General features: G+C 38.7%; 1 long non-coding RNA gene across 2 annotated transcripts in view; it reads right to left on the bottom strand.

Annotated features, from left to right (window-relative positions):
- The window catches only part of LOC138919274 (uncharacterized), a 96,589-nt gene that overhangs the window by 32,270 nt on the left and 37,761 nt on the right, over positions 1 to 26,558 (bottom strand). For both annotated transcript variants that reach the window (XR_011429310.1, XR_011429311.1), the window contains exon 5: positions 8,121 to 8,239. This is a non-coding gene — a long non-coding RNA (uncharacterized lncRNA). The remainder of the gene's footprint in view (positions 1 to 8,120; positions 8,240 to 26,558) is intronic.

Raw genomic sequence — 26,558 nt, 5'->3', positions numbered from 1 at the left:
AAAGTGATCAGTCATGAAAAACGGAGATAAGAGAAATGGAATACACCTAGCAGAGCTGAGATGGAGATGCTGGCAAAGGGCACTATGACACGGAAGACTGAGCAACCCGTAACAGAGAAACATCCAAGGTCTTCTGGAGAATCCATGAGCAACAGAAAAAGGTCTCTGCTCACTGTCAACTCAACCACATCTTCCCCAAGGAAACGAAAACAATTTGTTGTTTCTGAAGTATCCATAATTTTTTCCTTCTTCTCTTTGCCACTTTCTCTTATGCAAATCTCATCTCTTCCTTTAACAGATTAAACCAATCTATTATTGGTTCCCTTATCAACAGCGTGCCAGTAAGTAATTATATGCTGTTGAGTTATATTTAAAAAGTCTCTGATAAGTTTCAAATAGATTTAAAACAAAGCTATTCTCTGAAATATCTGTGACAAAAAGCCTTTAAAGGCTTTGGTTAAATGACATTTTCTAAGGAAAATTAGAATAAGTAAGTTAAGGTAAACAAAAAAAAGGCAATCTACAACAGTCTGAGTTCTTAGGTCCGAACTGAAACTAATCTTGGCTAACTGAAACAGAAAAGCAATCATATTAGTGATATAAAATGCTAACCATCAAATAGATTAATTAGATATTTGTAAGCACTAAATATACACATCCAATAATTAAAAGATTCCTCAAAGAATTATAAATGCACTATGTTCTATCAACAAAATGCATAATTCTCTAAGGGCATTCAATTGATGAATATAATAGTTTTTAGAGCTAAAGCTTAGTATGTTTGTGTTGCCATAGGAATTCAGAACAGCATCATCACCTAAGCCAACCTCTTCAATGTTGATGTCTTAATTCTACTCGAGTTTTTATAGAAGTATATGTCTTAAAGCACATTTTGTTCGTATCCAGTTTTTACCCCGGCAAAGACGGGTTTCCCTCCTTTCTATTCTTCAACAGAAACTGAGGCACAGAGAGGTTAAACAGCTCGCCAAGCCACAAGACTAGTTAATAGAAAAGTCAAGCCTCCTGGCTCCTGATCTAGGACTCTCCGTATACCACCACGGCCCAAAACTGTGCCAACTAGAACCCTGTGAAGAATGCCGCTCACTATCAAACTCCACGCCCAATAGGAGTTCGGGTCCTGGAGGGTTCTGGTTAAAGAGCCTCTCAGATCAGTCCTGTCCAGGGGTTCCGGATTCAACACTCTGACTGACTCACTTCACTTCAGGGAAGGAGGCAAGGTGGAGCCCCAGTTTCCACAAAGAACAGTAGGTATTTTTCTTGTTAAGTTATTCATGTGTAAACTATCGACACTGGTCAGGATTCTGTTTAATCATGCATTGCTGAAACCAGTAGAGATGAGAATGAGATCTCTATGTAAGCAGCCAAGAGAACTTTTTAAATGAGACTCCCACAGTTCACACCAGCATCTATGCAGTTAACATCTCTTCTCACTTTGTCTTCACATGACCACTTTCTCCACTTCCTACTGAAAAATGTCCTAGAGCTTATTTCCAGACTGTTTATTTTAAGTTAGGTGAATTTAAACAAAGGTTAATCAGTCTCAATTGTTTAAAAGTAGGTCACAGATTTTGTTTCCCCTTAAATTAAAATGCCTCGTGGCTGTTGATGTGAGAATACAGAAAGGTCACCAGCTTCCTTCCTTTGCCTCTGAAAATAAACAAGACACTTGGGGAAATTTTTGACTAATAAATTTATAGGAAAATTATTTATTATTCCTAATATAAATATTAAGACTCCTTCCTGCACGCCATAATTTTTCCTTAAATCATTTTATAGTCATAGAACTCCCTGCTAAAAATAGGTGTAACACCGCTGTGGGCTCAGGCTCTAGAGGCTGCCCGAGGCAATGGCGTGAGCCCCCCGGGTGTTAACCGTCTACAGTCTCAACAACAGGCTTCACGAGAGGTTTTACTTTAATGTTCAGTGTCAACCTCGTATATTTGCTTCAGTTAAGTGATTACATACCATGGGATCACCCAGGTCCCTCTTAAACCTAGCACAATACTCCCACCATACTACTGGGATGCTGCACTAGTTCTCAAATGTTAAGATTAGTGATAAATTTTTAGGAACTTGGCGCTTCCACTTTCTAGTTCATTTCTACTAATTCAAGAAGTCCACTTACACTTTTTTTCCTATCGCACAAGAACAAACGTAACAAAGAAAACTTGGAGACATAGTTGTATAGATTTTGTTAGGCTGTGATGTTTAACACACTGCACATAGGAAGAAATTTAGCATTTTTACTGTGGTCACAGAAAGTGAACATAATGAGGGCCATGTGTGTGTACGCCTACTAGCGCACTCTCAGGCTGCACATGCACATTTGAAGATACGGAAGGCTCTTCTCTCACAGGAAACATTCTCCATTCTAATATCTTGGCCCCTACTCTGTGTCTGGGCCACACATGATGCTAAGCATTGAAGAAAGAGGGAGTAAGGGAGACACAGGGTCTATTCTTCTGGGGCCCACTTAGACTAGACAGCTAAATCTACGGCCGTGATATAATGTAACTAGTAGAATATGTGGTGGGAAGAAAGATAAGTCTTGAGAAGAAGGTGTGATGGGGGTGGGGAGACAACAGTGTGGGTTGGGGAGCGCTTACAAGCTTTGGTATGAGGCTGTACAGATTCAGGATGTGTAAACCACATTACAGGATACCTGTTTGGAGAAATAGTAGGATTATAGGCAAAGGTAACAAAGGGTGTAACCATATTTGGGCAAAGGTACAAGGGATGAGAAAATGCTGTCACTCACACATGTACAATTACCTACCGCTTTTTCCATTTTCCTTAATAGAAAAAAATTAACTCATAAAAAAAATTGTGTTTTTCAGAATCATCTGCTGACCTTGTGAAACAATAGCTGCATTTCTTTCTCTTGCAACAATGTAAAAAGTAAGTTTCAGGGAGACATACCATTGGTCCAAGAAATGGATCTCCTCCGCCCCAACCCCACCAACTAGTTTAGACACACTAGACATGTACATAAATTGTACTCATAGTCAGGCTGAGAAGCTAACGTCCCTGAACTCTGACAGCATAATAGCCAAGCAACAGATGGCTTGAGGGGAGAGAGGGACACAGGACCATCAGAACTCATTTGTAAGGCCATGAATGAAAGAGCTGAGATCAGAAAAGACGGGAGCCTCGAGCACTCCTGCTTGCCTCCTACCTAGTACTCAGTCTAGTGGGGAACTAACCTATTTTGGAATGCCTTGTACTTTGAGGACAGAGTGAACACTAGCACTAAACTTCCTTTTCTGGCTCATTATTCCTGTAGAAAATTCATCTTTTATACTTAAGATTCTTTAATATGCTATAATAATCAAGTTTTATTTTTTAGTTTTTTCTAGTCACTTTTAAGTGACTTGGAGACCGGCCCCGTGGCTGAGTGCTTAAGTTTGCACACTCCACTTCGGAGGCCCAGGGTTTCTCCAGTTCAGTTCCTGGGCACAGACCTAGCACCATTCATTAAGCCATGCTGAGGCAGCATCCCACATAGCAGAGCCAGAAGGACCTACAACTGGAATATACAGCTATGTACTGGAGGGCTTTGGGGAGAAGAAGGAGAAGAAAAAAAAAGAAGATTGGCAACAGATGTTAATTCAGGTACCAATCTTTAAAAAAATAAAATAAAATACATCTTACCAGTAACTCTCATTCATTGCTGGTGGTAATACAAAATGGTACAGCCACTTTGGAAGACAGTTGAGTGGTTTCTTATAAACTAAACATACTCTCACCATATAGTCCAGCAATGTCGCTCCTTAGTATTTACCCACAAGAGCTGAAAACTTAGGTCCAGCCAAAAACCAGCACACACATGTGTGAAAAAGCTTTATGCATAATTTCCAAATCTAGGAAGCAACCAAGATGTCCTTTAGAAGGGGATGGATAAACAAACTGCAGCCCATCCAGACAATGGAATATGATTCAATGCTAAAAAGAAATGCGCTATCAAGCCACTTAAAGACATAGAGGAAACTTAAATGCATATTACTAAGTGAAAAGCCAATCTGAAAAGGCTCCATAGTGTATGATTCCAATGATATGTCCTTCTGGAAAATGCGAAACTATGGAGACAGTGAAAAGATCAGTGGTTGCCGGGAGGAAGGGGGATGGATGGATGAATAGGCAGAGCATAGAGGATTTTTAGGGCAGCGAAAATCTTCTGTTTGATACTATATTGGTGCATGCATGCCATTATACATTTGTCCAAACCCACAGAATGTACAGCACCAAGACTGTGGATGTTGGGTGATAATTATTTGTCAATGTAGGTTCATCAGTTGTAAGAAATGTACCATCTAGTGCCGGCTGTTGATAGTGAGGGAGATTGTGCGTGTGTCTGCGCAGGGGGTATATGGGAACTCAATATACTTTCCACTCAACTCTACACCTAAAACTGCTCTAAAAAATAAAGTCTAATTTTTCAAATATACATCACACAAAAGGGGCTTTAAAAAATTCTAACTCAGTCTCTTTTCGGAGGTGGGCATAATGACTCACTAAAAAATGCATTCAACAAAATAATTATGCTGATTGCAAAGAGATATGTTTCTAGTTGCATCAATTGACTTGCAAGGGATGAGGGGTGGAGAGAAAACATCAATTTGTCCAACTAAGTATTAAAGTATTTTTATTTTAACATTAACCAAATCTTCGTAATTATCTGACAAGCCATCTAATAAAAAATATTAGGTGGCATATAGAGAAGGGAGAGACAGAATAAAAAGCTTTTTCCTTGATTAAGTTCTTCATTTTGTCAAATAACAACAAACGTCCTTTTAAATAAGCATGAACAAGATCCACCCTAGTCAGGCAGCTGCTTTCCAAACTGTGCAGCTGTGCTGTAATCTGGGTTATTGGGAATTTTCAAAACTGTGATATTATAGCCTATGAAAAGTAAATTAAAGAGTTAGAGGAACTCCACTGATTTCCAACATGAGGAAAAAGTACCTTGCATTTGCACATGGTGAGTCATGTATGTATTTATTTTTCAAAGATAAAATCTCTCCAGTATTGTTTAAGAATTGTTAAAAGATCTCAGCTATTGGTCTGCAGAACTTTCTGTTACTTAGATAAGCAGGCCACAGGTCAGCACATCTTTAAATAGCTACATAGGTGTTGGTCAGAGCTGCATGAGCCCATAGAGGAGACAAGTCAGGTTATGGACTCGTAGACATCACACAACCATTTCTTTTGGGTCCTTAGTCAAGAGCAGCTTCAATTGCCATAAGCATATAACCGGATCACCCCTCATTCAGACAGGTCACTCCAGCACAAGTCAGAAAACATGAGGAGACAGGAATACAGATATTCAAAGACCAGCCTCAAAAAGACATTTGAAGAATTCCTAAACATTTTTAGATTTTAAAAACAAATGTTTTGGCTCTCCTCACTTGGAACTAGGCAAGTCTTTATTGTACATCTATTGTGAGTAAAGAACAATAGACATCTACAACATTTTCGGATAACTGCAGTAGAGTCTTTTCTAATTTCTTCCTTTCCCTTCTCAGGGACCAAACAGATATACATCATCTTCTTTAAAAAAAGAAAAGAAAGCAAAGACTAGGACGTGTTACAAAAGCTCATCTGAGAAAATTGAATAACTATCTTAGGATCACTATTTATTTTCCAGCTAGGACTAAAGATTTAGGCAAAGGGACTATAGGATATACTCAGGACTAGTAGACAGCTGTTTAAAGTAAAAGTTGATTAATGTGGACAATCAACTATTTATTAGTACTTTAAACATTTTTAACTACAGTTATTTACCAATCTTCAGATATAAGGAAAATTATCACAGTATCACATTCAAATTTCCAATTAGTCTCAGGGGAAGAAAGAACACAGCGTGCCTTGTCGTGCAGTCTGAGTGAAGGCACGTTCTGGACCAGCGTGATCCCCGCCTCCAGGCTCAGCCGTCCCATTCACATCGACTTAGGCAGCAAGCACAGTGCCATGTTTTTATCAACATCCAGGGCATTCACCTTAGTTGCATGGAAATAATTCTCCTTCCAATATTTATCTCATTGATTTATATAGTGTCTAATTAGATTATATAATTATAACATAGATTGTATAGTAAAAGACAACTAGAATAAACAGATTTTGGAACAAACAATTTAATTGGCGGTACTAGAAGTATACAGCTGTGCTAGAAAGTAGCTTACAGCTTTGTGAACTACAGGCTTAGTGTGCTATGAGTACTGGAAACAGACTTTATAAGGGAAAAAAACTTTAGCAAATACAGAAAGTTAGTGAATAAAGCTCAATTGGAAGTGTTTCTATCAAATTAATTGGGGGGCTGGATTATGCCCATGAGGAAACAGAACCAATTAAAACCTTTCCCAAACATGGTTCCAAATCCACATCAATTGGGTGTCTCCAAAAGTGTCGTTCCAGAGTAAGCGAGTGTGTGTGTGTGTGTGTGTGAGTAGTAAGGATATTGTGGGCTATGAGTGCTCTAGGAAAGTTTTTAAACCTTACATTTTTTATTTGACAATTTAAAAATTTATGTGAATGTATTCTGCATCACCTAAAAAGCCACTTCAAAGTTAAATCATGTGTCCCCAAGTATGACAATCATGGGAGCACCAATGAACACTCAAATCACAGAATTTAACTTTGTCTGTGTGCATAAGCATAACTAACTGCTATTAGGTTGGTACCACCTAACATCAAGCTAACTGTTCTGCACTGTATTTGGACTGAATTATTAGAGTTCCTACCCTGTAATCTATCTTGAGAGACATGAAGACTTGACTCTATGAAACAGTAAAATGCCCAAATGTAGGTTGGAGAGGATAAGAGGCTCACTATGTACTGGAGTAGGGACTATCCCATCCCACAGCTCTGTCTGTACCCCATCCCCTGCTGTCAAAGCAAGGCAGCCAATGAAAACGCCTCACTCCACCAGACTCTTTAAGATATTAACATTGAAGCAACATGGTTGGTGGAGAAATGCACTAATTTAATTATCACAAATTATGAGAAATAGCATAAATGTGGACTTAGTATATAAATGTACCCACATCAAGCAAAGGACAAATCACACCCAATTTTCTGTAAAAGAAGTTTTCCACAGTTCAAAATTTCTAGTTAAGGATGAAGAAAAGGAAAAAGGAAACCTGACTTACAGTCGTGTCATTTTTAAATGGGGTGCACAAATCACTGCCAGTATTTATGGACGGATCTTAGTCTGAGATCACACTCAGTGTTTAAACTATTATTATTTTTCAACATCTGCAAAAATTGAAAACTTCAGATATTTTTCTTGCCTAGTAATTAGATTAGATGCCACTGTAATGTAGAATTCCATAACAACACAATGATAACCTTATCTTGAATAAAATGGAAGCTTTAGGGTTAAAGTGATACATCATTGAGAATGGCATTTAGGATTATTCCTTGGTAGAGTTTTCTTGGTTTTGTTTTGTTTTGTTTTTTGCTGAGGGAGATTAGCCCTGAGCTAACATCTGTTGCCAATCTTCCTCTATTTTTTACATGGGTTGCTACCACAGCATGGCCACTGATGAGTAGTATAGGTCCACGCCTGGGGTCTGACCCACAAACCTAACCCGGGACGCTGAAGCGGAGTGCACCAAACTTAACCACTAGGCCATGGGGCCAGTCTCTCATTGGTAGAGTTTTGAGGGTGAAGTCTCGTTATGGTGAACTAGCAAACAAAGCCTTGAAATGATTAGTGATAGTCTGTACAACATACTTATATAAGCAGGCATTCTCTTCATTGTAGGATTGAAGTTCAAACACACAAAGTAAACATATTACACCTAATAAAAGGTAATTTAGTTTCAACAAAATATGCATATTAAAACAAATCATTTTAATTGCATTTGATTTTATAATGTTATTTGCTTATTTGTAAATTTGTTTTACTTTTAAAATTGTATAAGAACAACAGAAACAAGGAGTTCCTAAATAGGTACAAATATTAAATATCTAAGTAATGGTAAAACAAAAATAGTTTAAGTCCAGTGGGACCCTCTCCAGGCAGCTCCCATACCCTTTGGGGTCCCATCTTCATTGTGCATACCTTAGCTTGCTGGCACCTCAAGGGGTTCAAGGCTCACCTGTGCCCTGCATTCCCAGGACTGTAATCAGGCATTTCTCCAAAGAAGGAATGCAGATGGCAAGACCTGCGCACCAAGTGAATTCATCGCTCCTGTGGCGCTTTTGTTTCCAGGCCTTTCTATTGGAGAGAATAAAAAATATGTATTTTTAAACATCATAAATTCATACTGATATGAATTTACAGAGATAGGAGATATTCATACTAATATCTCCTATTCAAATCCATTAACACAAGATTCTTCCTCACCTTTCCCATTCCATATTTTCCTTTCCTTTTACCTACAGCAGGAACCTTTGTTCCCAACATCAATATTTTTATTCATATACTTTCTCACACAAAACAGTTTCAGAATTAACACATCAATACCACAACCAATCTCAATACTTCTAAGGAAAGTTCAAGGTTTTTGTATTGCCCTGCTCTAGCTTCTTCCCCAACTCTTCAGTCCTAAAGCCATTCGATGGGGCAGAGCAGGACGAGCATCCCCCTGTGATGGGAGAGCCGTGGCGGCTCAGCCTGAGGAGCAGAAGCCCACCCAGGGTCCCCAAGACCTGTTCTAGAATAACACTAACATATTATTTGCCTTTTGCACTTTTATTTTCTGACAAGTACACTGTGGAGTTCTTCAAAAGCTACCAGACTTCATAACCGTATGCGGCTGGATTTCCTTCATATACGTCAGTCAAAACAACATAAAGCAATAGTCTGAATGCAGCAGCAGACATGGAAGCTAGCTGCCTTCTGGTAAGCCAGACATCAGAGATTTGCAAAAGTACAAAACAGTGCTACACTTCTCACTAAATCTGTTCTGTTCTGGAAAATTAATTGTTTTTCACAAAAATATTTTAATTATGTCAACATGCAATGGGTTTTCTTTTAAGTGAAATAACTTTCATTAAAGCTCTTTGGAGTCTTCCATAATTTTTAAGAGTGTAAAGGAGTCCTGAGGCAAAAAAAAGAAAAAGAGAGACCCAACGCTCTAACACAACAGTGACAGGGAAAAAGGGGCAGGAAGAACTCTGACAGGAAACTCACACAATCACCAAACGCAGTGCATGTGTCTTTTTTGAATCCTAATTCTAAAAAATCAAAAAGACATTTTCGTGATACCAGGAATTTTAAATATGCATATTAGATGACATTAAGGAATTTTAATTTTGTTACATTTGATAACCGCATAGTGATTAGGAAAAAAAAAATACAAGTGAAATGAAATGATGACTAAAAATTGCTTTAAAATACTCCAGAAGAAAAAAAGCAGCAGGGGGTAGATTCAACCAAATTGGGGAACATTTGCTAATTCTGAGTGATGGATATATAAGTTAATGATAATACTCTCTACATTTGCGTATTATGGAAATTTTCCAAAATAAACTTTACCAAAAAGAGAAACAACTTAGAAAACATAGATTTTAAGGTGTCCAAGGGTATATGTGATGTAGGGATTCAAACAATTTTTTCATCAATAAAATTCAATCTCTACCTTCTCTTAAATCCCACGTCTAGTTAAAAGGAAGAACAACGTTCAGTAGACTCAGCACCGTCAGAAACAATGAGGATTTCAGTTAGATGTTCTTGTACTTCTTCTGTTTGACTTGAAAATTTTCCCAGATTATCTTGCAGATGTCTATGACTGTATGGGAAATCCCAGGAAACTCTGAAGTTGCAAAATAAATCTAGTTATTGGAATGGGAATTGTCTAAACTACTTAGAGGATCCTAGTAAGGAAAACAAGTTGGAGAAAACCGGAAGTGAGCTTCTTCCTTACAAGTAAGATCAGTAACATTTTCTGGCAGAAAGAGGAAGTTTGCTCAAATATTAAAGTCTTCTGAAAACAAGTTAATCAATCAATTTTATTAAGTAATTATATTGTGCAAGGCAGGATTTGTGAGGCAGATTATGAATATAATAGAGTTCCTACCCTGCAATCTAGTTCGAGATCTGAGAGACAGAAAGACTTGACGCTACGAAGCAGTAAAGTGTCCAAATGGAGAGGACAAGAGGCTCTCTACTGCTGGAGTAGGGGCTGTCCCATCCCACAGCTCTGTCCGTACCCCATCCCCCACTGTCAAAGCAAGGCAGCCGATGAAAACGCCTCACTCCACCAGACTCTTGACAAGAATTTCCATTCAGGGAAGACATTTAACTAGAAAATAAAGCTATTCATAAAATGATAAAGGAGGCACATATTAGTTATCCTATACTTTAATCATGAATATAAATGAACAACCGAGGACTATCAGGTACATATATGAGGAGAGCCAACACTGCAAAAGAGAAAGACTCTTCCCTCCCCCCCCACCAAAAAAAGCAAAACAAAGACAAAAAATAACAATTAGGGGCCGGCCCAGTGGCATAGCAGTTCACGAACTCCACTGCAGTGGCCCAGGGTTCATGGGGTCGGATCCTGGGCACAGACCTACATACCACACATCAGGCCATGCTGTGGGGGCATCCCATATACAAAGTAGAGGAAAATTGGCACAGATGTTAGCTCAGGGACCACCTTCCTCAAGCAAAAAGATGAAGATTGGCAACAGATGTTAGCTCAGGGCCCATCTTCCTCATCAAAAAGAAAAAAAATCAGCAGTCTGGTAGCCACTCTCAGCTCACCATAGACTCATAAGCACCTTTACTGAGACCAAAAGAATTACCCAAACAACTCATAGAATTGGCAGTAACAGTAAATGGTTAGACTTGTGTAAGCTACCACATTTCAGGTACTTTGTTATGCATCGTTTTTGTGGCAATAGATAAGAGAGAGAAACACAAAGGGTCAATGCTCTCAAATTTTGAGGAAAAGTTTTAAACCCAAAATTCAATACTTAGCCAAACTATCAATCAAGAGTGAAGGCAATGGGGTTGGCATTGTGGTGTAGTGGTTAAGTTCATGCACTCTGCTCCAGTGGCCCAGGGTTTGCAGGTTCAGATCCTAGGCATAGACCAACACACCACTCATCAAGCAACACTGTGACAGCATCCCACACAGAACTAGAGTGACTTACAACTAGGATGTATAACTATGTCCTGGGGCTTTGCAGAGGAAAAAAAGAAAAAGAGGAAGATTGGCAACAGATGTTAGCTCAGGGTCAATCTTCCTCACCAAAAAAAGAAAAAAAAATGAGTGAAAGCGAGAACAAGACATTTCACAAATGCAAGAATACATACCTATTCTCTTCTCACATACCATTTTCTTAGGAAATTACTTGACAATGTTAACAGAAAAAAAGAGGGACAAAGCAAGATAGAACAAGGCACTGTATCTAGAAAACAGTGAATCCAATCCAGAATGTTCTGTTATAAAAGCCGTGCTATAGGCCCAGGGAGAATGTCAAAAGACTGGATAAGGAGGATACAGGTTCTGATCTCCAGGGTTTGGGGGACAGTGACTCAATGAAACAGTAAATATGACTGAGAGATGAGAAAATAGTGAGAATGTGATTAAAAAAAAATAGCACAGAGGTGACATCAGTGAAACAGCAGACTAAGGACTTCTGAAAAACCTCTCCTCCATAAAAGCAATGAGAATACCAGTGAAACTTGCCAGAATCAACTTTTTTAGAACTCTGGAAATTAACCAACCATCCAGGGAGCATTTATTCAAGACAAGAGACTGGATCTCAGTAAGTACAGTGAGTTTTGTGGCATTTTGACTTGCTCTATTCCCGTCCCCCACTCTTCAGCTCTGTAGTAGCCTGGAAAACCAGCACTCCATGATCATGGTGAGAACCAGCAGCCTGGCGGCCACTGGGTAAACTCCTCATTCCCCAAGAATTGTCATTATTTGACCTGTCTGGCCATTCCCTGAAAGACCGCAGTCACAAAGATGTCTTTACTTGACCTGACTCAGAGCTCACCCAGTGTGACAGTTGGATGCCCACATGCAAAAGAATGAGGTTGGACATCTGTCTCACACAACATAAAAAAATTTACTCAAAATGAAACAGAGACCTAAAAGTAAGAGGTAAAACTATAAAACTCTTAGACAAAAACATAGATGTAACTTCTGTGACCTTGGATTAGACAACAGTTTCATATATATGACATCAACAGCACAAGCAACAAGAGAAAAAAATAGATAAATTGGACTTCATTAAAATTAGAAAGTTTTATACTCCAAAAGACACTACCAAGAAGGTGAAAAGACAATCCACAGAACAACAAATCATATATCTGATGAGAGTCTAGTAACCAGAATATATAAAAAACTCTTAACAAATCATCAATAAGACAATCCATTAAAAAAATGGGCAAAGAATCTGAACAGATATTTCTCCAAAGAAAATATACAAATGTCCAATACATGCATAAAAAGACGTTCAGTGTCATTAGTCATTAGGGAAGTGCTAGTCAAAACCACAATGAGATATTACTCACATTCTCTAGGGTGGCTCTAATTGGAAAGAGAGACAATAACAAATGTTGGCAAGGACATGGAGAAATTGGAACCCTCATACATTGCTGGTGGGAATGTAAAAAGATGCAGCTGCTTTGGAAAACAGTTATAGTTACTCAAAATTCAAACATAGAATTATCATATGACTCAGCAATTCCATTCCCTGGGTATATACCAAAGAGAAATTAAAAGGTATGTTCACACCAAAACTTGTATAAATATTCATAGCAGCAATATTCGTTAACAGCCAAAAAGTTGAAACAATCCAAATTTCAATCAACTGATAAACAGATAAATATGGTATATCCATACAATAGAATATTTAGCCACAAAAAGGAATGAAATACTAATTCATGATACAACATGGATGAACATGCCACAACATTGATGAAAACATTCTGCCAAGTCTAATAATCTACACACAAGTCACACATATTTTATGATTCTGTTTATATGAAATGTCCAAAATAGACAAATCCAAAGACAGAAAGTAGATTAATGGTTGCCAGGGTCTGGGAGTAGAGAAGAACATGGAATGACTGCTAAAGGGATTTCTTCTGGGGGTGAGAAAAATATTCTGGAATTAGATAGTGGTGATGGTTGCACAACTCTGCAAATGTACTAAAAGACACTGAATTGTATACTTTAAAAAGATAAATTTTATGATCTGTGAATTAAATCTAAATTAAAAAAATAATAATAAAGCAGGATAAGAATCACAAAGCTCCCTCCTCCAAAAAAGTTACATTTAAATATATAGCAAGCTGAAATGGGAAACGATGTTAAGCAATCAGTGTACTATAAGAGAATTCAAGACTTCCAGTTTCTAGTTCAGCACGTAAGGGGCTTGGAAGTCACCTCTTCATTCTAACAAGTAAAAAGCAGAACAAATTGAAAAATCAACAACTCTTCTTAGATCCGCAAAAGTGAGGTCACGGTGCAAACTGCCGCCTCTGAAATTGGAGAGATTGACAAGGGAATTCAGAGAATCACAACTGCTGGAGCAGACACTCCGAGCTGAAATCTCTAAAGAAACCAGTGCTTGAGTAGGAAAGTAAGAGCTGTAATTGACAAATTGCTGGAGGCTCAGAGAGGACAAATCTGAGAGTAAAAACTCCATAGGGACCCAGACATAGGGGAACCCCCTCACTTCTGTGAGTTTTACCTCTAGGACTTTAACCAGGTTCTTACAGTAACAATCATAGAAAAATCCCCTATGCTTCCATCAGGAGAAGCAGAAAGGAATCATTTTGAACTATGCCAGAGGACTCTGTTCTTCATAAAAATTTCTGCCCTCAGGAGAAACCATTTGACCAGAGTCTAAGCTGCTAGAGTTTTATCAGAGCCTAACTGACCTGGATGGGAAATGCACAACTCCAGCCAGCTCTAGCCTTCCTCACGAGAGAAAGAAAATATCCAGCTCCAGCCTCTTCTGGTCTACCACGTGGGAGAAGAGAAATACCCACCTCCAGACCACTCAAGCCATCTTTTCCACCTGGGGTGGGGAGGGAAAAAAGAGAAGCGTTTGTGAAGTTCACAGTCCAGAGACAGAGACTCACTAAAAGATGGAGCCCTGATCATAGGATTATAGAATGCTTCCCTTCCCCCATACCTTATCACCACATTACTACAGGCCTATTTACAGTAGTTCATTTTACCTGATATGTCATGTCCAGCTATTAAAAAAAAATTACAGGACATACTAAGAGGCAAAAAGAACAGTTTGAAGAGACGGAGCAAACATTAGAAACAGACATGGCAGAAATGTTGGAAATATCAGAACAGGAATTGAAAACAATTATGTTTACTATGCTAAGCACTCTAATGGATAAAGTAGGCATCTGCAAGAACAGATGAGCAATATAAACAAAGACCTGGAAATTCTAAGGAAGAACCTAAATTCTAAAACTGAAAGACTACAGATGAAAAGCACTGTGTAGAAATAAAGAATGCCTTTGGTGGGCTCATTAGTAGACTGGACATGGCTGAGGAAAGATGCTCTGAGCTTGATATACCAATAGAAACCTCCAAAACTGAATAGCAAAGAGAATAAAGACCATAAAGAGATAAAGAATAAAGAGAATAAAGATCTGAAAAACCAGAACAGAATATTCAAGGACTATGGGACAACTACAAAAGGTGTAACATATGCATAATGGAAATATCAGAAGGAGAAGAAAGAGGGAAAGAAATAGAAGAAATATTTGAAACAGAAATGACTGAGAATTTCCCCAAATTAATGTCAGACACCAAACCACAGATTCAAGAAGATCAGAGAACTCCAAACAGGATAAATGCCCTCCTAAAACTACACTCAGGCATATCATATTCAATTGACAGAAAATCAAAGATAAAGAAAAAATTCTGAAAGAAACCAGAGGAAAAAACACCTACCTATACAGAAAAAAGATAAGAATTACATCTGACTTCTCAGAAATCATGCAAACAAGAAGAGAATGGAGTGAAACATTTAGTGTTGAGAGAAAAAAACCCACCAATCTAGAATTCTGTATTCTGTGAAATTATCCTTCAAAAGTGAAGGAAAAATACTTTCTCAGACAAGTGAAAATTCACGGAATTTGTTTCCAGTAGACTTGCCTCGTAAGAAATGTTTAAAAAAAAAAGTTCTGCAGAGAGAAGGAAAATTTTATGTCATAAATTCAGATCAACATGAAGAAAGGAAGAGCATCAGAGAAGAAATAAGGGAAGGCAAAATATGAACTCTTTTATACTCTCAATTGATCTAACAGATAATTGTTTCCTTAAAATAACCATAGCAATAATGTGTTCAATTATGTATGCTTATAAGCAAGTGAAATGAACAACAGGAATGATACAAGGGTCAGGAGAGAGGAATTAGGATTATTTTGTTATTTAAAATACACTATCCATGAAACAATATAATGTTGAGAGTGGACTCATATTAGTTGTAAGTGTATATTGCAAATTCTAGGGGAACCACTAAAAAAAGTTAAAAAAAGAAGTATAATTGATGTGCTAAGAAAGGAGAGAAAATAGAATCATATATAATACTCAATTAAAACAACAAAAGGAGGGGCCGGCTCCGTGGCCAAGTGGTTAAGTTCGCGCGCTCCGCTGCGGCAGCCCAGGGTTCGGATCCTGGGCGTGGACATGGCACCGCTCGTCAGCCTACGTTGAGGCAGCATCCCACATCCCACAACTGGAAGGACCTGCAACTAGGATATACAACTGTGTACGGGGGGGGAGGGGGGGAAGGGGGGGAGGGGGGGAGGGGGGAGGGGGGGAGGGGGGGAGGGGGGGAGGGGGGGGAGGGGGGGGAGGGGGGGAGGGGGGGGAGGGGGGGGAGGGGGGGAGGGGGGAGGGGGGGAGGGGGGAGGGGGGGAGGGGGGAGGGGGGGAGGGGGGGAGGGGGGAGGGGGGGGAGGGGGGGAGGGGGGGAGGGGGGGAGGGGGAGGGGGGGAGGGGGGGAGGGGGAGGGGGGGAGGGGGGGAGGGGGGAGGGGGGAGGGGGGGAGGGGGGGAGGGGGGGAGGGGGGGGTGTTGGGAAGATAAAGCAGAAAAAAAAAAGGCAGAAAAAGAGTGGCAGACAAAAATAGGAACAAAGAGCAAGGACAACAACTCAAAGCAGCAGCTAATATGGTAGATGTTAATCCACATATATCAATAATCACTTTGAGCATTAATGGCCAAAATGAACCAATTAAAAGACAGATTGTCAGAATAGATCAAAGAACAAGACCCAACTAAACGTTGTCTACAAGAAACACTTTAAATATAAAACACATATGGACTAAAAGTAAACAAATAGAGAAAGATATACGATGCTAACACTAATCAAAAGAAACCAGAGTAACTACATTAATCTCAGAGCAGACTTCAAAGCAAGGAAATTTATCAGGGATAAAGCGGGGCATTGCATAATGACAAGGGGGTCAATTTTTCAAGAAGACACAATCCTTAACATGTATAACCCTAACAACACAGGGTCAAACCACGTGAGGCAAAAACCGATAGAAGTGCAAGGAGAAATATATGAATCCAGTATTCTAGTTGGGGACTTCAATACCCCTCCATCAGGAATGGATAGATCCAGCTGGCAGAAAATCACTAAGAACATAATTGAACTCAACACACCGGCCATCATCTGGATACAATCAACATCAATAGTCCACCTCATTCAACAAGAACAGAATACATATTCTTCTCAAGCTCACATGGAACACTCACCAAGATAGAGGACATCCTGGGCCATAAAACATACCTTAACAAATTTAGAGGATATGAATCATACAATGTCTACTATCAGAAAACAATGGAGTTAAGCTAGAAATCAACAAAAGAAAGATAAATGGAAAATCCTAAGATACATAGAGGTTAAACAACACACTTTTAAATAACACATGGGTTGAAGGAGAAATCTCAAGAAAATTTTAAAATATTTTGAACTAAATGAAAATGAAAACACAACTTATCAATATTGGTCGTATGCAGTGAAAGCAGTGTTTAGAGGGAAATTTATGACATTGAATGCATATACAAGAAAAGAAATACCTAAAATCAATAATCTAAGCTTCCACTTTAAGAAACTAGAAAGAAGAGCAAATTAAATCCCAAGTGAAAAGAAATAATAAGAATTCAAGCAGAAATCAATGAAATTGAAAACAGGAAATCAAGAGAGAAAAATCAATAAAGCAAAAATTGGTTCTTTAAAAAGATCAGTTAAATCAATAAACCTAACCTGTGGCCAGGCTAACCAAGAAAAAAAGAGAAGACATAAATTACTAATATCAGAAGTGAAAGAAGGGATATCACTACAGATTGTATGGACAGTGAAAGAGTGATAAGTATTATGAACAACTCGATGCCCACAAATTTGATAACCTAGATGAAATGGACCAAATCCTGAAGGACACAATCTGCCAAAATTCATGTAAAAAAAAAAATAAACAATCTGAACAGGCCTATATCTATTAAATAAACTGAATCTATAATTAATAACCTTCCAAAACAGAAAGCACCAGGCCCAAATGGTTTCACTGGTGAATTCTTACAAACATTTAAGAAAGAAATTATACCAATTCTCTATCTCTTTCAGAAGACAGAAACAGAGGAAATACTGCCTAACTCATTCTATGAAGCCAGCATTAACCTAATACCCAAACCAGACAAAGATATTACAAGAAAAGAAAACTACAGACCAATATCTCTCTCTCATGAACATAGACGGGAAAAACTTCAAAAAAACATTAACAAGTATAATCCAACAATGCATAAAAATGATTATGGGCCATGACAAAGTGGGATTTATTCCAGGTGTGTAAGATTGGTTTGATATTAAAAAATCAATTAATATAATCCATCACATCAACAAGCCAAAAAAGAAAAATCATATGATTATATCAATAGATGCAGAAAAACCCTTTTACAAATCCATTGCCCATTCATGGTAAAAACTCTCAGTAAACTAGAAATAGAGGGGTACTTCCTCATCTTGATAATGAATAGCCATAAAAAACTTACAGCTAACATCATGCTTAATGGTGAGAAACCTAAAGTTTTTCCACTAAGATGAGAACAAGGCAAGGATGTCTCCTTTCTCCACGCCTTTTCAAAATTGTACTGAAAATCTCAGCTAAGGAAACAAGACAAGAAAAGGAAATAAAAGGTATACAGATTGGGAAGGAAGAAATAAAACTATCTTTATTTGCAGATGACATGACTGAATATGTAGAAAATCCAAAAGAATCAACAGAAAAACTAGAACTAATAAATGACTATAGCAAAGTTGCAGGATACAAGATTAATATACAATAGTCAATTGTTTTCCTATATACCAGCAACAAATAAGTGGAATTTGAAATTAAAAAACACGATACCATTTACAATGGCACCCAAAAATGAAATACTTAGGTATAAATCTAACAAACTATGTACAAGATCCTATGTGAAAAACTATAAAACTCTAATCAGCAAAATCAAAGAACTAAATAAACGGAGAGATATTCCATGTTCGTGGATAGAAAGATTGAATATTGCTAGGGTGTCAGTTCCTCCCAACTTAATCTACATATTCAATGCAATCACAGTCAACATCCCAGCAAGTTATTTTGTGGATATCAACAAACCGATTCTTAAGTTTAAATGGAGAAATAAAAGACCCAGAATAACAACACAATATTGAAGGAAAAGAACAAAATGGGAGGACTGACATTATCCAATTTCAAGACTTATTATAAAGCTACAGTAACAGTGTGTGTTATTGGCAAAGAATAGATCAATGGAACAGAACAGAGAGTCTAGAAATAGAACCACATAAATATACCAAATTGATCTCTGACAAAGGAGCAAAGGCAACACAATGGATAAAAGATAGTCTTTGCAACAAATGGTGCTGGAACAACTGGACATCCACATGCAAAAAAATGAATCTAGACACAGACCTTATACCCTTCACAAAAATCAGCACAAAATGGATCATAGACCTAAAATAAAATGCAAAACTATAAAACTCCTAGAAGATAACAAAGGAGAAAACCTAGATGACCTTGAGTGTGGCAAAAACATTTTTAAAACAACACCAAAGGCACATTTCATGAAAGAAAGAATTGATAAGCTAGGCTTTATTAAAATCAAAATTTTCTGCTCTTCAAATTGCACTGTAAAGAGAATAAAAAGACAAGGCACAGATTGGGAACAAATATTTGCAAAAGACATGTCTGATAAAGGACTGGTATCCAAAATATATGAAGAACTCTTAAAACCCAACAATAAGTAAACAACTTGATTTTTAAAAATGGGCCAAAGACCTTAATAGACATCCAAGCAGCAAAGATATACAGATGGCAAATAAGCTTATGAAAAGATGCTCCATATCATATGTCATCAGGGAAAAGCAAATAAAAACAATGAGATACCACTATACACCTATCAGAATGGCCAAACTCTAGACACCACTTGACATCATTAAATGCCGAGAGGATGTAGAGCAACAGGAACTCTCGTTCATTGCTAGTGGGAATGTAAAATGGTCCAGCCACTTTGGAAGACAGTTTGGCAGTTTCTTACAAAACTAAACATATTCCTACCACGTGATCCAGCAGTCATGCTCCTTGGTATTTACCAAAGGAGCTGAAAACGTATGTCCACACACAAATGTGCACATCGATGTTTATAGCTGCTTTATTCATCGTTGCTAAAACTTGGAAGCAAACAAGATGTGTTTCAGTGGGTGAATAGATAAATAAACTGTGGATAGGCAACAACATATTATTCAGCACCTAAAGAAATGAGCTGTCAAGCCCTGTAAAGATGTGGAGGAACTTTAAATGCATATTTCTAAATGAAAGAAACCAATCTTAAAAGGCTACATACTAAAAGATTCCAACCATGTGACATACTGGAAAAGGCAAAACTACGGAGACAGTAAAAAAATTAGTGGTTGCCAGGGCTTGGGAGGAGAGGGGGATAAATAGGTGGAGCACAGAGGATTTTTAGGGCAATGAAACTACTTTGTATGATACTATAAGGGTGTATACATGTCACTATACATATATCCAAACCCATAGAATGTACGACACCAAGAGTGAACCCTAATGTAAACTATGGGCTTTGGCTGATAATGTGTCAATTGTAGGTTCATCAATGGTAACAAATGTATCACACCGGTGGAGGATGTTGATGATAGGGGAGGTTATGCATGTATGGGGGCAGCAAATATATGGGAAACATCTGTACCTTCTCAATTTTGCTGTGATCTAAAACAGCTCTAAAAAGAAAAGCCTTAAAATGCAGAAACATATGTACTATTATTTTAATTTTTTAATAATCATTTCTCCTTAACAAACAAACAGAGAGAATTCAATAGACCTGAAAAGAAACACAGATCCTTTTGGGCCTTGGAATAATGACACTGAATCTAGGAGGAAAGAAATGTAATGGGGGCCCAGATCTAGATATATATATATATATGATAATGTAGGGATATTTATTGGTTTTAACCCTTAGAGATAATCAAACAGAAAACTTAGAAGTGGTGCAGATGGAGAGTAACTGAGGACTACAGTAAAGATAGAGGAAAGGGTAGGGATTGATATTCTCATTTCACAAAAAGGAAATCAAGAAACAAAATCAAGCCTTCAAGGACAAGAAATAGATGCTTATTTAGATTAAAGTAACAAAAGTAAAAAAATAAAAGAATGAAAACTACAAATACAAATATCAAAACATCAGAAGAGGAGAGTAAAGAATCAAAAGACTCATCTTCTATGTTGGGGAGTCAATAGACGTGACGTTGATAGATAATCAATCGATACAGGTGTAAGCACATTGCCTACAGTTCTTGAAGTAACCAGGAGAATGAAAAACTGTTGAAGTCTAGTTCCTCTGAGAATGGAAGTACAGTGGGGAAGAGAGAAGCAGAAAGCTATTGCTTTTCAGAAATTGTTCTCTACTGATCTGATGCCACGTACCTGAATTCATTTCTTTAAAAGGAGTTAATCAGAAGCTTTACAATTCTTTGGATTGGTGACAAAGGGAGAGGAACGAAAGCTGCCCCTGTCTGAGCCCAAGTAATTGGGAAAGTGACCTCATAGAAACAGAAAACCAAGACAGGGAATTGGTACCTGGTTTGAGGGAAAAAGACAAGGACATCGGAGATGCAATAAGAATATAACAAGCGGGTAAATAAGTCTGGGAAAAAATCTGAGGTAAAATGCAAACTTGAGAGACATTTATACAAATGTAAGAGTTGAACTGATACCAACAAAAGTTTGAAGAGGAAAACAAAAAAGAAAGAAAAAATTTCAGAAGCATCGTAGTTAAACTTCGAGAACCTGTGGCAAAAGTGTAGCAGGAGGAAAAAGAGAGAAGCAGCATAGTGGAATGGGGTCCAAGGAATGTGAGCATTCACCAAAATGTGTCCACAATTACAAACACTGACTCCATCCATTATAACAAAAAGGGTGGAAGACACAAAGGTGCCTGTGGCATTCACAGACAATACTTCTAATAGTCTCATGGAAGGTGAAAGCTGATCCATGGCTTTCCACACCGTTTATAACTGGCTCTCTCAAAACACAGTTGAAAAAAAGCACTGCTATTTATGATTTTAACTGCATCACACATGTAAAAAAATGTTCTGCCAACTCTATTCTAAATCTTACTCATCCATTGTGACCTGTTCCAAAAATATACCATTTCGGAGAATTAACGCATGCAATCACAAAAACCACAAAGCCAATATTTCTTCAAACCCAGTGCTGTAACCTTTGGGAATTACATCAGACAGAATTGATATGAAAACTATTTGGAAATATTCACATCTCGCTTATTTTTATGAGGAACTTTGTGCAGCATTCACCTTGGATCTCCAGAGAGAAGGCAGGCAATCATGAGTGTCATGGAGTTAGAGTTAAAAAAATGTTTACCATGGGAAAGATTGCAAGTGACAATCTAACATTTGAAGGAAAGCTACATTTGAAAATGAAACCAAAGAGCATTAAGCAAAAATTATAAACACATATATTTTTTTCTCAGTGATAACATCAGAACCTCTCTGTTCACTTCGTCAGTCAGAGCTTCACCAGTTTAAAACCCTGCCATGCACATCTTCCTCCAGCTGCTGTCTTCTCTCCTCTCTCTAATGGCCACACATATCTAGAGCTGCCTACAGTGGTCTCATTTTCTTGCTTCCAACTCACTCCCCAACCCTTCCAATTTGCTTCCATGCCAGCACTCCATCCAAGCAGCCCTTGCCAATATGAATGAAGACTGATATTTCAGTGTTCTTCCTATTTCATCTGTTAGGCTACATTCAATACCTTGAATCAGTCCTTCACTCCTGAAACACTATCTTCCCTTTGTTTTCAAGATACAGCACTCTTCCTGTCTCCCTGGCAGGAACATAATCGTCTACCAGTTTTCAATTACCCATCTATAAACCCAATACCATAAAGTCTCACCCCTATGTACAAGAATGTCCTCAACAGTTACACTTGGATGACGGGGGCGTTTCAAAATGGACCTCATGATATTTACCTCTGAACCTGATTTTCTTTATATTTCCTGTCTCAATGAATGGACTCACCATCTATCAAAGTATGCACGCCAAAAACCTTTAAATTGTCTTTGACACCACCTCCATTCCCCTCCTATAGTCAACTGATCATTGATTTTGCTCTCTAAGTGTCTCTTGAATCCATTTGACTCTGTCTCCATATCACCCATTAGTCCAGGCTGCCACGACCTCTACCTGGACTACTGCCCCAGCCTCCTAACAGGTCTTTTCCATTCACGTAGGACTCCCTCCAAACTATTTTCCCCACTGCAGGCAGAGTCATCTTTTCCAAAGCATAAATCTGATCTAGCACACAACCCTACTTCTATTCAGCCTTTGCTTAAACTCCCATTGTTCTTCCCGTTGTCCGCAGGCTGCAGATCAAAGTTCTTAACCTGGTCTACCATGCCCTGCATGGTCTGCCCCGGCCCCAGCCTCATTTCACACTATCCTCTCTCTCTCTGAGCTCTGCCACACTGACATTCTAGTTCTTCAAATGGGTCGTACTCTTCCACCCCCACCCCCGACTGCAGTGCCTTTGCACATGCCTTTCCCTCCCCGGCCCTGTTCACCTAGTTACTACAGACTCTTCAGGTTTTGCTCAACTACTCCCTTTACAGGGAAGCCTTTCCTGACCTCTCAGGCCAGGTTGGCTGCTCCTGTAGGCTGTTCCTTTCTTTCAGAGCAATATCTCAGTTCGTAATGACACACTCAATCATGCCATTATTTTATGAATGCCCTTCTTGACCATTAGTCTGTAAGCTCCATAGAGTCAGGAGCCACATCTTTTTTTGCTTGCCACCCTAGCTCCAGCTCCTAGCAAAGTTCCAGGCATATAGCGTACTCAGTAAATATTTGTTGAATGAATGAATGTATGCATGAATAAATAGCAGATTTGGGTTAAAAATAAGTATATGGCTCATAAGCCAATCCCTCATGTCAGTTCAGATCTGATTTTCCCCAATTTTTAGCTTAAAATGTGTTCTGTTTACTTTTTTTCTTCTACATCTACAGACATAAAGATTGTTCACAGATCTGAAATGCTACAGTGCTCATGAATATCTTATTTTCAGACTAACAGAGAATAATAATGACATGAATACAGGACTTTTCATACTAAATAAGTATTTTAGATAATGCTAAATAGATCCCATAGCTAAACTAAAGGCTGTTCATACGGCATTCAGAGACGTGGGTAATTTACCGATCCTCGTTTGATTCTGCTTCACAGAATTCAGAAAAGTCTCCTGAGTCAGGCCTTTTCAGCCTGGGGCTGGAGGAGCGAAAGAGAGTGATTTGAAAAAAGAGTGAAATGTCTGTTGGGACTTGAGTAGACTTTAGAATGGCAACCAAATGTTGTATAATTTCAAACTGATGACCTACCCCTGGCCCAGATGCAGAGCCGGCAACATAATCTGTCGGGCCCAGTGAAAAATGAAAATTCAGGATGCTTTGTTCAAAAAGCAGGATAAGGAAAACTCTCTCCTTCCTTCTGCATTATCTCAGTTGACCTATCACGATGGTTTTTTGTTGTTCTTTTGCTGCTTAATGTTATTCTTCCTTGGACAAAAAGACACTTGTGGGGATTCACTGGAGCCAGGATCCCTGTCTTGTGACGAAGTGGAGCACAAGTACCCAAAACTGACCTTCTCCATGCCCAGGTCCCCAGCAGGGATGGAGGGCAACAGACATCACTGAATGGGGCAGAGGAACAGGTGGCTAAGAAGCCAATCCAGGGAAACAGGGGGGTGGGACCTCCCGTGAGCCAAAGCTCAAGCCCCCACTGCATCTTTCATTGTCCCATCAGACTTTACTTATAAAACACAAATTCAAAGATAAATTATTAAGAATCTTAAGATGGTAACAACAGAGCATTAAACCCCAAGTGCAGAGTCCCCTTCTGACTGTGAGTCCTGAGCAACTGCACTGGTCACACCCCCGTGAAGCTGACCTTGCCCAGATGAGATGGTCTCTAGCCTAATTCAACCTTATAGAGAAGGCTGGAACACAAGGGGGGGAGTCATGCTCCCAGAAAGTATAACGTACCCTCACGCACTTAGACACTACCATCAGCAACTATCTGTTCACAGGTGCTTCCTGTCATGGCAAAGATTCGTACTTTCTTTGGAAAACGCTGTGGATCTCTGCTGAGCAGCCCAATTGTACTAACTTCATTTTGTATCACTCAGACAGGTGCACCCTGTGTTATTTGTCCAAGTGGTGTCTGCCTGGTGTTTCCTCAGATCCAACAGACATGCAGCCAAGAACCCATTTGTTGCTCTCTTAGGGCAGGAATGATCATCTTATCTCTAGCACTTGGCAGCACCTGGCGTAAGTTGGTGCTCAGTAAGTGCTTCTTGAGTTGAAATAACAGACCCCATACTGCCCTTCAAGTTAGTCCACTTCTAAAATAAAAGACAATTTTTTTAAGTGGATGGTAGCTAGAACTGTCAGACAAGTCGATCCATTTGGTGTGTGTATGTTGTGTATCTGAATATGTACACACACACGCATGCACACAGTCTTAATTCCACACATTTGTTCCCAGAAGCTCAATATGGCTATCAGGACCCATCCAACAAAGAAGCAGACTGAAAATTCCCCCCAAGGTATCATCTTAACCAAAAGGAAATCTAGTCCAAGGAAGCCCCAGTTAAAATGGGAAAAAAAAGCTAAAACAATATTTACAAAAAATATTTAAATAACATGATGAAGAGCTCGTGGTGTAATTAAATGAAAAACAGAGAGAAAACCATATTGCAAGACTTCAAAATAAGAACATGTACTCACACTCACACAGACAAAGGAAAATACGGGAAGGAAACGTCACCCAACAGTATTAGCGTTTATCTCTTGGTGTGTAACATTATGAGGGATTTGGGACATTTTTTATTTGTGTATTTATTAAAATTTTTCTCCCACAATGGGCATACACTGCTTTTATAATCAGAAAAAAATGTATAGAAAGTAAATCTTTGGAAAGAATAACTTTCAGTCATTTAAACCAATAGTTAAAATTAATTTTTAGGAACAAAGGTTTTTTGGCATCATTATGGAACCCCAGTATACTGAAAAACAACAAGTAGGGAACAGCTTCCTTAGGCAGTTTCAATCTTCATCGCAGGCAGAAAATACTTCATTGTTGGAAAGTACTCCTGAAGCACTACTCAGAAACTCACGGATATAATCCGAACCCCATCCAGTGGTTGTGAAACAGGCATGGGAAGTAGCCCTTTATCCCATTTCTTTGATTCACATTTTATTCAAGATTTTGACATTATTTAAGTAATTCTGGTTATGCCTCAATAACAAGTAAATCCTGAAATCTCAGTGGCTTAACTGCAAGGGTTTATTTTTGACTCATGTCAATCCAGTGCAAGTCAGCTGGCCAGGCAGTGACTCAGGGGCCCAGGCTCTTCAATGTGGCAACTCCATCATCTTGGGTCTCTTTACTTGCAGGTACACAGATTAAAGAGAGAAAGAGAAGGGGGAGGCATATTGGTCCTTAACTGCCTTGACCCATTAGTCACATGGCCCCAACCCAACCACAGAGGAGACTGGGAAATGTAAACAAGAGCGAGAATATTTGGTTATTATTAACAGTGTCTGTCACAATATTCTATTTTAAAATTTCAAATAACGTTAAAGAAAGACACAAGATTTATCACAGTAGGACAAAGGTTAAGAGAGGTTATTAAACACTATATTAGGGGGCTGGCCCCGTGGCTGAGTGGTTAAGTTCACTCGCTCCACTGCAGGCGGCCCAGTGTTTCGTTGGTTCGAATCCTGGGCGCAGACATGGCACTTCTCATCAAACCACGCTGAGGCGCCGTCCCACATGCCACAACTAGAAGGGCCCACAACAAAGAATATACAACTATGTACTGGGGGGCTTTGGGGAGAAAAAGGAAAAAATGAAATCTTTAAAAAAAATTATATTAGCAGAAACTACTTTTTTTTAAAGATTAATGTCTTTGAAAAAATTCTAAGAGGATGTGACAAGACA

This window comes from Equus caballus, chromosome 19 (assembly GCF_041296265.1).
Source record: "Equus caballus isolate H_3958 breed thoroughbred chromosome 19, TB-T2T, whole genome shotgun sequence".
Taxonomy (NCBI): Eukaryota; Metazoa; Chordata; class Mammalia; order Perissodactyla; family Equidae; genus Equus; species Equus caballus.
This window is presented reverse-complemented; position numbering and strand designations above follow the sequence as displayed.